The following is a 13,695-nucleotide window of genomic DNA, read 5'->3' as shown; positions in this document are numbered from 1 at the left end:
CGAACGAGTGAAGATGCTCTCACCTCACCCTCTCCTCTATCCATCTCCGCCGTTGCTACTCGCTCTACAAGCAAGAGCGATTATTGCGGTTCAGCATCGATCGCCATGCCGACTCGGTCGAAGCTGAACAAGGACCCGCACAACCAATACTTCGACTTGGCTCGTTCATTGCTGCTCGTTCATTATCCGGGACGAAGCTGGCTCGTTCATTGCTGCAGCAGTGGGGAAGATTGATCATGTCCAAGACCCTCTTCAGGCTGAAGCTTCAGCTTGTCTCAAGGCTATTGAGGGGGCTGTGGACCTGTGGGCACACAGGACCAAGTCTAGAGTATGACAGTTCATCAATTGGTGTCCTTCTGCGCGAGGCACGTAGTATATGTTATGTTTCTTTTGATGTTTCAGACTTTGTTTTCTGTCGTAGAAACAACAATAGTGCTGCACATTTGCTCGCCCAGTTAGGCCTGAAGGCGGCTGTGCCGTTCACCATCTGGGCTGATATTTCCCCAGACTTTGTCGCTGATGTGGTGACTAGCGATATTGCTAGGATCCAAGTCTAAGTGGAATATATTTTATTCCTTATCAAAAATACTTCGACTTGGGGGCAGCGCGGCAGGTGCCGGAGACGCACGCGTAGGAGGGGCTCCACGAGCACAAGATGGTGGATGGTGGCGTCGGGGCTGGGGAGGACGGTGTGCCGGTGGTCGGTGATGGACATGCGGGACCCACGGAAGGCGGAGGCGGTGGCGCGTGCGTTGGAACAATGGGGAATGTTCATGCTCGAGGGCCATGGCATGCCGAGCGAGCTGCTGGCACACGTCGAGGCCGGTACCACCGGCATGTTTGCACTGCCGAAGCTGGAGAAGATGCGAGCCGCACGCCAGGGCGGTGACCCAGGGCTACGGTCTGCCGCACATCGCCCTCTACTTCTCCAAGACCATGTGGTCCGAGGGCTACTCCTTAACCCCAGCCAACCTCTGCCCCGAACTCCGCAAGATCTGGCCCAACGGCGGCCACGACTACAACCACTTCTGGTATGTGTCCATGAAGTAATGCATGCCATTCATGAGAGATCTAACTTGCTAGGGTTTAGCACTGTTGTATGAATTATATCATCTCTTAATCACGTTATGTGCAGCGGCGTGATGGAGGAGTTCCACAAGGAGATGCGCGCTGGCTAACAAGCTGATGGAGCTGTTCCTCGTAGCGCTCAGGCTCCCCGCCATGCAGATCGCCAGCGTCAAGGTGGAGCACAAACTCACCGAGACCATGACCGAGACAATACACCTCAACAGGTACGTAGTACTGCCTCCGTCAAAAATATATTTAGATACATCCATTTGAGCACCTAATTGGTTCAGTGCCAATAATTGGCATGCCAATTGTTGGAGTCTAAAATTTTGTCTCTCAATTAGTTGGCTACCAATTAGTTTTTGCCCATCTTTTTAAAAGTTGTTAATTTTTGACAACTTTTGATTTTGCTCAATGTTGACTTGCCAAATATTGACAATGCCAAACTTTGACAGCAAACTAATTAGCCTCGTAGTACAAGTGGCAAATCTCCTAGCATGTACGTGCATCAAGGCAACGGCAGAGCAGCCTCCAGGCAAATTTATAAACCTCTGATTTAACCAAGGTGGATCGTGAACGGCTGAAGCATGACGTGGCTCGACGATGCTTCATTGCAAACAGCGGCAGCCCTCTAGCTCAGGCTGCAAGTGGGACTGCAGATGGGAGTCCCACCGTTGAGCCCACTTGGTCGGAATATATTTAATGTGAATAACCGGACATCCCGTCACAAGATACAAAAAATATATGGGCACAAATGGTATCTCACTCAGAAATGCACATACAATTGGAACGTACACACTAGTTTAGCATCCATATGTTACACTCTCACACCCTCGCTAGCTATCATACTCCTCGCTGCAGCTACAAGCCTGGGAGTGAGGGGCAAGAATTCGTCAACAGCCCTGTCCCTACCGTCCCTCCTCCCGCCCCTCCCGTCCCTCCCCCGTGCGGCGGCGCCGTCCCGCACCGGGGAGCCCCTGCCCTCCTCCTAAAGCATCGCCCCTCCTCCGCTCCCCTCCGCCGCCGTCGCCCGGGGCGTCATAGGGCAAAGCCCTTGTGGCGTGGCGGCGGCGGCGGTTTCTCCTCGGATCTCGATCTGGTTGGGAGGCGGCGCTCCTCTTCGGCCAGATCGGTGGCGACATGGAAGTGGTGCGGCGGCCGCGGGGGAGGACGGCACCAGCAACGGCGGATCTGGCCTTGACTAGCTCATGTCAGGCTAATTCATTGTGCTATCGATCTCAATCGCCGTCGGTGGGGCACTACTCCTGGACTTGCTCTGCAACACGAGGATGTCTGGGGCGCCGACCCTAGGCTTGGTGGTGGTGGCCTTCTTCTTCGTCGGAGTTGGTCGGCTGGCTGGCTGTGCTCACATGGTCATGCAATAACCGGCGGCTTGGCCGGTCGGGAGCGACGGAACTTGGCCGGTGGCAGCGGCAAAGTTCTGTTTGGATCCCGGGGCGGCGGCCCTGGAGGGTGGAGGCCAATGAAGCTCGGGCTTCCCGCGGCGGCATGGCGTGGTGCAGTCTCTGTCCAAGGCGGATCTGTGACGGCGATCTGCTATGGATTGGTTCGGATCAGAGACGGCAACGAGCGCGCGGGATCCTTCTTGGCGGCTCTTGCGGCTTGGCGAGGCGGGGTGGGAGCCCTCCTCCTAGGCTCCAGTGGTGGCACACTCAGGCAGTGGCCGGTGCGCCAGGGGTCCCACGGTGGCACTCTTGCTGCGGTTGGTCGCCGGATCTAGGCGGCTGGATCTGGGGCTTTGATGGCGGTTGAGACAGTGCACAGGTTGTTGGGTGGATTTCTTAGGACGGATCCGGGTGAAAACCTGATCTTCGATCGATGGCCAGAGACGGTGATGACGATGCCCTTATCATCATTTCCTTCATGAAGGCATCATCGAGGTGAAGCTCCCAACTCCACTCAATACCTTCGGGGGAAACCCTAGATCAGTTGATCGGATGTTGGCGGCAATCATGTGTCGTAACCCCCTTGGGGCGGCATTCTTGGAGGTGCACTCGGCTTCGCGGGACCAGTGGACGGCTTCTTTGGTGGAGCGGTGCTTCATCCATACATTGATGGCGACGGATCTGGACGGCGTGGCGCAGTGCAGATTCGAAGTTCGATGTGGGAGGATGGACTCGCGCAGGAGGACGACGCTGTCTGGCATCGTGGTGGCGTTGATGGACCTGGCACGGTAGATGCAACAGTACAACTCTGAAGATGGACTCGTGGCAGGTGGCTGCGGCGGCCCCATCCCGCAGGCGTCCTGGTTGAGGAGTGCGCCGGACTAGTACGTGCCCCATACCAGGCAGGCGTCCTGATTGGGACCTCAGGTCTTAGATGTTTAGGTTTGGCTGCGATGTCTGTTTGGTATTAGGCGCAGACTATCAGCACCCCTTCATCAACTGGATAGGTGTAGCGACAGTTGTTGCTTAGACGGTGGCTTCAGTCTTACTGTTGTATGACTTTGTAAGGTCTTGTGAGAATAATTAATAAAATGGCCACATGCATCGCCCAGATGCAGAGGCCGGGGATCATCCTCCTTTTCTAAAAGAAAGCTACAAGCCTACAACCAACCATGTCTCCTCCCATATGTTCCCTTCTACTCATCCGTGAAGGCGCTCTGTGAGACGACAGGTTGTACCCGAAGCTCTGACTTTCCAAGCTCGCCGATATCCCAGACCTCGACAAGTACCATTCACGCACGTCATCTGCGCAGCCGTCACGCACCCAAACCGTGGTGACCACCATGTCTGCCGTACTTCACCGCCTACCTCCACAGAGATCCCTTAGCGTGCACGACCATGTTGCTGTCTTCGACTGCACGGGTCTCCTCGAGACCACCAAGGAGGCATGGATGACCTCGTGGCCAATACCGCAGACGGCCAGTACCGGGGACCTGCAGTCGCCCTCCACGGCGAGGCCGTCGATCATGGAGCATGAATGCACGGCATGATGGTCCGGTCCGGTCCCTGACCGAGCCGGCCTTTGGACTGGCCGCGAGTGAGCAGGCTCAGAACCCGATGATACATCTCCAACGTATCTATAATTTTTGATTGCTCCATGCTATATTATCTACTGTTTTGGGTAATATTGGGCTTTACTTTCCACTTTTATATTATTTTTGGGACTAACCTATTAACCGGAGGCCCAGCCCAGATTTGCTGTTTTTGTTGGGGATCGTAGCAGAAATTCAAAATTTTCTACGCATCACCAAGATCAATCTATGGAGCAATCTAGCAACGAGGGGAAGGAGAGTGCATCTACATACCCTTGTAGATCGCTAAGCGGAAGCGTTCAAGTGAACGGGGTTGATGGAGTCGTACTCGTCGTGATCCAAATCACCGATGATCCTAGTGCGGAACGGACGGCACCTCCGTGTTCAACACACGTACAGCCCGGTGACGTCTCCTACGCCTTGATCCAGCAAGGGGAGAAGGAGAGGTTGGGGAAGACTCCATCCGGCAGCAGCACGACGGCGTGGTGGTGGTGGAGGAGCGCGGGACTCCAGCAGGGCTTCGCCAAGCACTACGAGAGATGAGGAGGGAGAGGGGTAGGGCTGCGCCAATAGGGAGAGCAAATCACATGTGTTGGGCAGCCCAAACCTCAAGTATATATAGGGGGAGGGGAGGGGCTGCGCCCCCACCTAGGGTTCCCTCCCTAGGGGCGGCGGCAGCCCCCAGATCCCATCTGGGAGGCGGCCAAGGGGGAGAGAGAGGGGGGCGCACCTAGAGTGGGCCTTAGGGCACATCTGCGCCTAGGGTTTGCCCCCTCTCCTCTTGAGGACGCCTTGGGCCTTGGTGGGAGGCGCCCCAGCCCACATAGGGGCTGGTCCCTTCCCACTTATGGCCCACGCAAGCCTCCGGGGCTGGTGGCCCCTCCCAGTGGACCCCCGGACCCCTCCGATGGTCCCGGTACACTACCGGTGATGCCCGGAACACTTCCGGTGGCCAAAACCATAATTCCTATGTATCAATCTTTACCTCAAGACCATTCCGGAACTCCTCGTGACGTCCGGGATCTCATCCGGGACTCCGAACAACATTCGGTAACCGCGTACATACTTTCCCTATAACCCTAGCGTCATCGAACCTTAAGTGTGTAGACCCTACGGGTTCGTGAGTCATGCAGACATGGCCGAGACAACTCTCCGGTCAATAACCAACAGCGGGATCTGGATACCCATGTTGGCTCCCACATGCTCCACGATGATCTCACCGAATGAACCACGATGTCAAGGACTTAATCAATCCCGTATACAATTCCCTTTGTCCATCGGTATGATACTTGCCCGAGATTCGATCGTCGGTATCCCGATACCTTGTTCAATCTCGTTACCGGCAAGTCTCTTTACTCGTTCCGTAACACATTATCCCGTGATCAACTCCTTGGTCACATTGTGCACATTATGATGATGTCCTACCGAGTGGGCCCAGAGATACCTCTCCGTTTACACGGAGTGACAAATCCCAGTCTCGATTCGTGCCAACCCAACAGACACTTTCGGAGATACCTGTAGTGTACCTTTATAGCCACCCAGTTACGTTGTGACGTTTGGCACACCCAAAGCATTCCTACGGTATCCGGGAGTTGCACAATCTCATGGTCTAAGGAAATGATACTTGACATTAGAAAAGCTTTAGCATACGAACTACACGATCTTTGTGCTAGGCTTAGGATTGGGTCTTGTCCATCACATCATTCTCCTAATGATGTGATCCCGTTATCAATGACATCCAATGTCCATGGTCAGGAAACCGTAACCATCCATTGATCAACGAGCTAGTCAACTAGAGGCTTACTAGGGACATGGTGTTGTCTATGTATCCACACATGTATCTGAGTTTCCTATCAATATAATTCTAGCATGGATAATAAACGATTATCATGAACAAGGAAATATAATAATAACCAATTTATTATTGCTTCTAGGGCATATTTCCAACAGTCTCCCACTTGCACTAGAGTCAATAATCTAGTTCACATCGCCATGTGATTAACACTCACAGGTCACATCGCCATGTGACCAACATCCAAGAGTCTACTAGACTCAATGATCTAGTTCACATCACTATGTGATAAACACTCAAAGAGTTCTGGGTTTGATCATGTTATGCTTGTGAGAGAGGTTGTAGTCAACGGATCTTGCCATATTCAGATCCCTATGTATTTCGCAAAACTTTATATCGTAGATGCTGCTACCACGTTCCACTTGGAGCTATTCCAAATTATTGCTTCATTATACGTATCCGGTACCTCTGCTCAGAGCTATCCGGATAGGTGTTAAGCTTGCATCGACGTAACTCTTTACATCGAACTCTTTATCACCTTCATAACCGAGAAACATTTCCTTATTCCTCTAAGGATAATTTTGACCGCTATCTGGTGATTTACTCCTAGATCACCTTTGTACCCTCTTGCCAGACATGTGGCAAGGCACACATCGGGTGCGGTACTTCAGCATGGCATACCGTATAGAGCCTATGACAAAAGCATAGGAGACGACCTTCGTCCTTTCTCTTTCTTCTGCCGTGGTCAAGCTTTGAGTCTCACTCAACTTCACACCTTACAACTCAGGTAAGAACCCCTTCTTTGACTGATCTATTTTGAACTCCTTCAAAAACATGTCAAGGTGTGCGTTCTTTGAAAGTACCATCAGGCGTCTTGATCCATCTCTATAGATCTTGATGCCCAATATGTAAGCAGCTTTATCTAGGTCTTCCTTTGAAAAACACTCTTCAAACAACCATTTATGCTTTCCAGAAATTCTACATTATTTCGGATCAACAATATGTCATCCACATATACTTATCAGAAATGTTGTAGTGCTCCCACTCACTTTCTTGTAAATACAAGTTTCTAACAAACATTGTATAAACCTAAAAGCTTTGATCACTCCATCAAAACATATATTCCGATTCCGAGATGCTAGCTCTAGTCCATAGAAGGATTGCTGGAGCCAGCATACCTTTTAGCATCCTTAGGATCGACAAAACCTTTTATTGTATCACATGCAAATTTTCTTACGAAAACTGGTAAGAAAACTTGTTTTGACATCCATCTGTAAGATTTCATAATCGAAAAATACAGCTAATGCTATCATGATTCCGACAGACTTAAGCATCGCTACGGGGAGAAATTCTCATCGTAGTCAACTCCTTGAACTTGTGAAAAGATTCTTTCCCACAAGTCGAGCTTCATAGACGGTAACATTATTGTAGGGTAACGTAGTAATTTCAAAAAAATTCCTACGCACACGCAAGATCATGGTGATGCATAGCAACGAGAGGGGAGAGTATGATCTACGTACCCTTGTAGATCGCAACGGAAGCGTTGACACAATGTAGAGGAAGTAGTCGTACGTCTTCCCGATCCGACCGATCCAAGCATCGTTACTCCGGCACCTCCAAGTTCTTAGCACACGTTCAGCTCGATGACGCTCCCCGGGCTCCGATCCAGCAAAGCTTCGGGGATGAGTTCCGTCAGCACGACGGCATGGTGATGATGATGATGTTCCACCGATGCAGGGCTTCGTCTAAGCACTACAACAATATGATCGAGGTGGAATATGGTGGCAGGGGGCACCGCACACGGCTAAGGAACGATCACGAGGATCAACTTGTCTGTTCTAGGGTGCCCCCTGCCTCCGTATATAAAGGAGCCAAGGGGGAGGGGGCGGCCGGCCAAGGTGGGCGCGCCAAGGGGAGTCCTACTCCCACCGGGAGTAGGACTCCTAGTTGGACAAGGAGAGAGGGGAAAGAGGAGGAAGAGAGGAAGGAAAGGGAGGGAGCGCCGCCCCCCTTCCCTTGTCCTATTCGGACTAGGAAGGGGAGGGGCACGCGGCCACCTCCTGCCTCCTTCTCTCTTCTCCCTCAAGGCCCATGTAGGCCCAATAAACCCCCCGGGGGGTTCCGGTAACCCCCCGGTACTCCGGTAAAATGCCGATTTCGCTCGGAACGATTCCGATGTCCAAATATAGGCTTCCGATATATCAATCTTTATGTCTCGACCATTTCAAGACTCCTCATCATGTCCGTGATCACATCCGGGACTCTGAACTAACTTCGGTACATCAAAATGCATAAACTCATAATAACTATAATCGTAACGTTAAGCGTGCGGACCCTACGGTTCGAGAACAATGTAGACATGACTGAGACAAATCTCCGGTCAATAACCAATAGCGGGACCTGGATGCCCATATTGGCTCCTACATATTCTACGAAGATCTTTATCGGTCAGACCGCATAACAACATACGTTGTTCCCTTTGTCATCGGTATGTTACTTGCCCGAGATTCGATCGTCGGTATCCAATACCTAGTTCAATCTCGTTACCGGCAAGTCTCTTTACTCGTTCTGTAATACATCATCTCACAACTAACTTATTAGTTGCAACGCTTGCAAGGCTTATGTGATGTGCATTATCGAGAGGGCCCAGAGATACCTCTCCGACAATCGGAGTGACAAATCCTAATCTCGAAATACGCCAACCCAACATCTACCTTTGGAGACACCTGTAGTGCTCCTTTATAATCACCCAGTTACTTTGTGACGTTTGGTAGCACCCAAAGTGTTCCTCCGGCAAATGGGAGTTGCATAATCTCATAGTCATAGGAACATGTATAAGTCATGAAGAAAGCAATAGCAACATACTAAACGATCGGGTGCTAAGCTAATGGAATGGGTCATGTCAATCAGATCATTCAACTAATGATGTGATATCATTAATCAAATAACAACTCTTTTGTCCATGGTTAGGAAACATAACCATCTTTGATTAACGAGCTAGTCAAGTAGAGGCATACTAGTGACACTTTGTTTGTCTATGTATTCACACATGTATTATGTTTCCGGTTAATACAATTCTAGCATGAATAATAAACATTTATCATGATATAAGGAAATAAATAATAACTTTATTATTGCCTCTAGGGCATATTTCCTTCAGTCTCCCACTTGCACTAGAGTCAATAATCTAGATTACAGAGTAATGATTCTAACACCCATGGAGCCTTGGTGCTGATCATGTTTTGCTCGTGGAAGAGGCTTAGTCAACGGGTCTGCAACATTCAGATCCATATGTATCTTGCAAATCTCCATGTCTCCCACCTGGACTAGATCCCGGATGGAATTGAACCATCTCTTGATGTGCTTGGTTCTCTTGTGAAATCTGGATTCCTTTGCCAAGGCAATTGCACCAGTATTGTCACAAAAGATTTTCATTGGACCCGATGCACTAGGTATGACACCTAGATCGGATATGAACTCCTTCATCCAGACTCCTTCATTTGCTGCTTCCGAAGCAGCTATGTACTCCGCTTCACATGTAGATCCCGCTATGACGCTTTGTTTAGCACTGCACCAACTGACAGCTCCACCGTTTAATGTAAACACGTATCCGGTTTGCGATTTAGAATCGTCCGGATCAGTGTCAAAGCTTGCATCAACGTAACCTTTTACGATGAGCTCTTTGTCACCTCCATATACGAGAAACATATCATTAGTCCTTTTCAGGTACTTTAGGATGTTCTTGACCGCTGTCCAGTGATCCACTCCTGGATTACTTTGGTACCTCCCTGCCAAACTTATAGCAAGGCACACATCAGGTCTAGTACACAGCATTGCATACATGATAGAGCCTATGGCTGAAGCATAGGGAACATCTTTCATATTCTCTCTATCTTCTGCAGTGGTCGGGCATTGAGTCTTACTCAATTTCACACCTTGTAACACAGGCAAGAATCCTTTCTTTGCTTGATCCATTTTGAACTTCTTCAAAACTTTGTCAAGGTATGTGCTTTGTGAAAGTCCAATTAAGCGTCTTGATCTATCTCTATAGATCTTAATGCCTAATATGTTAGCAGCTTCACCGAGGTCTTTCATTGAAAAACTCTTATTCAAGTATCCCTTTATGCTATTCAGAAATTCTATATCATTTCCAATTAGTAATATGTCATCCACATATAATATCAGAAATGCTACAAAGCTCCCACTCACTTTCTTGTAAATACAGGCTTCTCCAAAAGTCTGTATAAAACCAAATGCTTTGATCACACTATCAAAGCGTTTATTCCAACTCCGAGAGGCTTGCACCAGTCCATAAATGGATCGCTGGAGCTTGCACGCTTTGTTAGCTCCCTTTGGATCGACAAAACCTTCTGGTTGCATCATATACAACTCTTCTTCCAGAAATCCATTCAGGAATGCAGTTTTGACATCCATCTGCCAAATTTCATAATCATAAAAAGCGGCAATTGCTAACATGATTCGGACAGACTTAAGCATCGCTACGGGTGAGAAGGTCTCATCGTAGTCAATCCCTTGAACTTGCCAAAAACCTTTTGCGACAAGTCGAGCTTTGTAGACAGTAATATTACCGTCAGCGTCAGTCTTCTTCTTAAAGATCCATTTATTCTCAATTGCTTAACGATCAACTGGCAAGTCAACCAAAGTCCATACTTTGTTCTCATACATGGACCCCATCTCAGATTTCATGGTTTCAAGCCATTTTGCGGAATCTGGGCTCATCATCGCTTCTTCATAGTTCGTAGGTTCATCATGATCTAGTAGCATGACTTCCAGAATAGGATTACCGTACCACTCTGGCGCGGATCTCACTCTGGTTGATGTACGAGGTTCAGTAGTATCTTGATCTAAAGTTTCATGATCATCATCATTAGCTTCCTCACTAACTGGTGTAGATGTCACTGAAACAGTTTTCTGTGATGTACTAATTTCCAATAAGGGAGCAGGTACAGTTACCTCGTCAAGTTCTACTTTCCTCCCACTCACTTATTTCGAGAGAAACTTCTTCTCTAGAAAGGATCCATTCTTAGCAACGAATGTCTTGCCTTCGGATCTGTGATAGAAGGTGTACCCAACAGTCTCCTTTGGGTATCCTATGAAGACACATTTCTCCGATTTGGGTTCGAGCTTATCAGGTTGAAGCTTTTTCACATAAGCATCGCAGCCCCAAACTTTTAGAAACGACAACTTTGGTTTCTTGCCAAACCATAGTTCATAAGGCGTCGTCTCAACGGATTTTGATGGTGCCCTACTTAACGTGAATGCGGCCGTCTCTAGAGCGTATCCCCAAAACGATAGCGGTAAATCAGTAAGAGACATCATAGATCGCAACATATCCAGTAAAGTACGATTACGACGTTCGGACACACCATTACGCTGTGGTGTTCCGGGTGGCGTGAGTTGCGAAACTATTCCACAATTTTTCAAATGTACACCAAACTCGTAACTCAAATATTCTCCTCCACGATCAGATCGTAGAAACTTTATTTTCTTGTTACGATGATTTTCAACTTCACTTTGAAATTCTTTGAACTTTTCAAATGTTTCAGACTTATGTTTCATTAAGTAGATATACCCATATCTGCTTAAATCATCTATGAAGGTGAGAAAATAACGATATCCGCCACGAGCCTCAATATTCATCGGACCACATACATCTGTATGTATGATTTCCAACAAATCTGTTGCTCTCTCCATAGTACCGGAGAACGGTGTTTTAGTCATCTTGCCCATGAGGCCCGGTTCGCAAGTACCAAGTGATTCATAATCAAGTGGTTCCAAAAGTCCATCAGTATGGAGTTTCTTCATGCGCTTTACACCGATATGACCTAAACGGCAGTGCCACAAATAAGTTGCACTATCATTATCAACTCTGCATCTTTTGGCTTCAACACTATGAATATGTGTATTACTACTATCGAGATTCAATAAGAATAGACCACTCTGCAAGGGTGCATGACCATAAAAGATATTACTCATATAAATAGAACAATCATTATTCTCTGATTTAAATGAATAACCGTCTCGCATTAAACAAGATCCAGATATAATGTTCATGCTCAACGCTGGCACCAAATAACAATTATTTAGGTCTAATACTAATCCCGAAGGTAGATGTAGAGGTAGCGTGCCGACCGCGATCACATCGACTTTGGAACCATTTCCCACGCGCATCGTCACCTCGTCCTTAGCCAATCTTCGCTTAATTCATAGTCCCTGTTTCGAGTTGCAAATATTAGCAACAGAACCAGTATCAAATACCCAGGTGCTACTGCGAGCATTAGTAAGGTACACATCAATAACATGTATATCGCATATACCTTTGTTCACCTTGCCATCCTTCTTATCCGCCAAATACTTGGGGCAGTTCTGCTTCCAGTGACCAGTTTGCTTGCAGTAGAAGCACTTAGTTTCAGGCTTAGGTCCAGACTTGGGTTTCTTCTCTTGAGCAGCAACTTGCTTGCTGTTCTTCTTGAAGTTCCCCTTCTTCTTCCCTTTGCCCTTTTTCTTGAAACTGGTGGTCTTGTTGACCATCAACACTTGATGCTCCTTTTTGATTTCTACCTCCGCAGCTTTCAGCATTGCGAAGAGCTCGGGAATAGTCTTATTCATCCCTTGCATATTATAGTTCATCACGAAGCTCTTGTAGCTTGGTGGCAGTGATTGGAGAATTCTGTCAATGACGCAATCATCCGGAAGATTAACTCCCAATTGAATAAAGTGATTATTATACCCAGACATTTTGAGTATATGCTCACTGACAGAACTGTTCTCCTCCATCTTGCAGCTATAGAACTTATTGGAGACTTCATATCTCTCAATCCGGGCATTTGCTTGAAATATTAACTTCAACTCCTGGAACATCTCATATGCTCCATGACGTTCAAAACATCGTTGAAGTCCCGATTCTAAGCCGTAAAGCATGGCACACTGAACTATCGAGTAGTCATCAACTTTGCTCTGCCAGACGTTCATAACATCTGGTGTTGCTCTAGCAGCAGGCCTGGCACCCAGCGGTGCTTCCAGGACGTAATTCTTCTCTGCAGCAATGAGGATAATCCTCAAGTTACGGACCAAGTCCGTGTAATTGCTACCATCATCTTTCAACTTTGCTTTCTCAAGGAACGCATTAAAATTCAACGGAACAACAGCACGAGCCATCTATCTACAATGAACATAAACAAGCAAGATACTATCAGGGACTAAGTTCATGATAAATTTAAGTTCAATTAATCATATTACTTAAGAACTCCCACTTAGATAGACATCCCTCTAATCTTCTAAGTGATCACGTGATCCAAATCAACTAAACCATGTCCGATCATCACGTGAGATGGAGTAGTTTCATCGGTGAACATAACTATGTTGATCATATCTACTATATGATTCACGCTCGACCTTTCGGTCTCCGTGTTCCGAGGCCATATCTGCATATGCTAGGCTCGTCAAGTATAACCTGAGTATTCCGCGTGTGCAACTGTTTTGCACCCGTTGTATTTGAACGTAGAACCTATCACACCCGATCATCACGTGGTGTCTCAGCACGAAGAACTTTCGCAACGGTGCATACTTAGGGAGAACACTTCTTGATAATTTAGTGAGAGATCATCTTATAATGCTATCGTCAATCAAAGCAAGATAAGATGCATAAAAGATAAACATCACATGCAATCAATATAAGTGATATGATATGGCCATCATCATCTTGTGCTTGTGATCTCCATCTTTGAAGCACCGTCGTGATCACCATCGTCACCGGCGCGACACCTTGATCTCCATCGTAGCATCATTGTCGTCTCGCCAATCTTATGCTTCCACG

General features: G+C 47.8%; 1 pseudogene; it reads left to right on the top strand.

Moving 5' to 3' along the window:
- The first annotated feature begins 105 nt into the window (after positions 1-105).
- Positions 106-1,446, top strand: LOC119358337 (annotated as a pseudogene).
- The last annotated feature ends 12,249 nt before the right edge of the window (positions 1,447-13,695 follow it).

Source organism: Triticum dicoccoides, chromosome 2A (assembly GCF_002162155.2).
Source record: "Triticum dicoccoides isolate Atlit2015 ecotype Zavitan chromosome 2A, WEW_v2.0, whole genome shotgun sequence".
NCBI classification, from domain to species: Eukaryota; Viridiplantae; Streptophyta; class Magnoliopsida; order Poales; family Poaceae; genus Triticum; species Triticum dicoccoides.
The sequence above is the reverse complement of the archived record's forward strand: the minus strand, read 5'-3'. Positions and strand labels throughout refer to the sequence as shown.